The sequence below is a fragment of the Octopus bimaculoides genome, chromosome 13 (genome assembly GCF_001194135.2).
Source record: "Octopus bimaculoides isolate UCB-OBI-ISO-001 chromosome 13, ASM119413v2, whole genome shotgun sequence".
NCBI classification, from domain to species: Eukaryota; Metazoa; Mollusca; class Cephalopoda; order Octopoda; family Octopodidae; genus Octopus; species Octopus bimaculoides.
This window is the reverse complement of record NC_068993.1, coordinates 18,817,623-18,818,307: the sequence shown is the minus strand read 5'-3', so window position 1 is coordinate 18,818,307 and position 685 is coordinate 18,817,623.

The following is a 685-nucleotide window of genomic DNA, read 5'->3' as shown; positions in this document are numbered from 1 at the left end:
AGTGTGTGTGTGTGTGTGTGTGTGCATGTGTGTGTTTGTGTTTAAGAGAGAGGGAAAAGAGAGAGAGAGAGACAAACAGAGACAGATATATAGTGAAACAAAGATATGCATGAGCATATAGTTGTGTGTGTATGCGTATGTGTCAAGGTGTGTGTGTGTGTGCGAGAGAGAGAGAGAGAGAGAGAGAGAGAGAAAGAAAGAAAGAAAGAAAGAAAGAAAGAAAGAAAGAAAGAGACAGTTATATAGTGAAGCAAAGATATGTATGCGCATGTTGCTGTGTGTATGCGACTCTGTGTGTGTGTGTGTGTGTGTGTGTGTATGCGACTGTGTGTGTGTGTGTGTGTGTTGGAATATTTGTATTTGAGGTTCTTGTTTAGAAGTGATAGCGTTGGCATACTGCCCCAATCTCAGTAGTTGAAGGTTTGGTCATGCATCAAGATGAATTCCGATTTAGCAAGTTAGCGGACAACCACACACAATACAACGCATTGTTTCCTGTTGTCATTACATGTTTTACGTTGCCCATCTCCTCAGTGGTTATATATAATTTAAATAGTTTCTGGTCGCTAAGCACTGATCGTTTTCAACAAAATAATGAACTTCGCTTCCCACCAATTTCCGTCGGTGGTGGTGGTGGTGGTGGTGGTGGTGGTGGTGGTTGTGGTGGAGGAAAAGAGTGTAGATC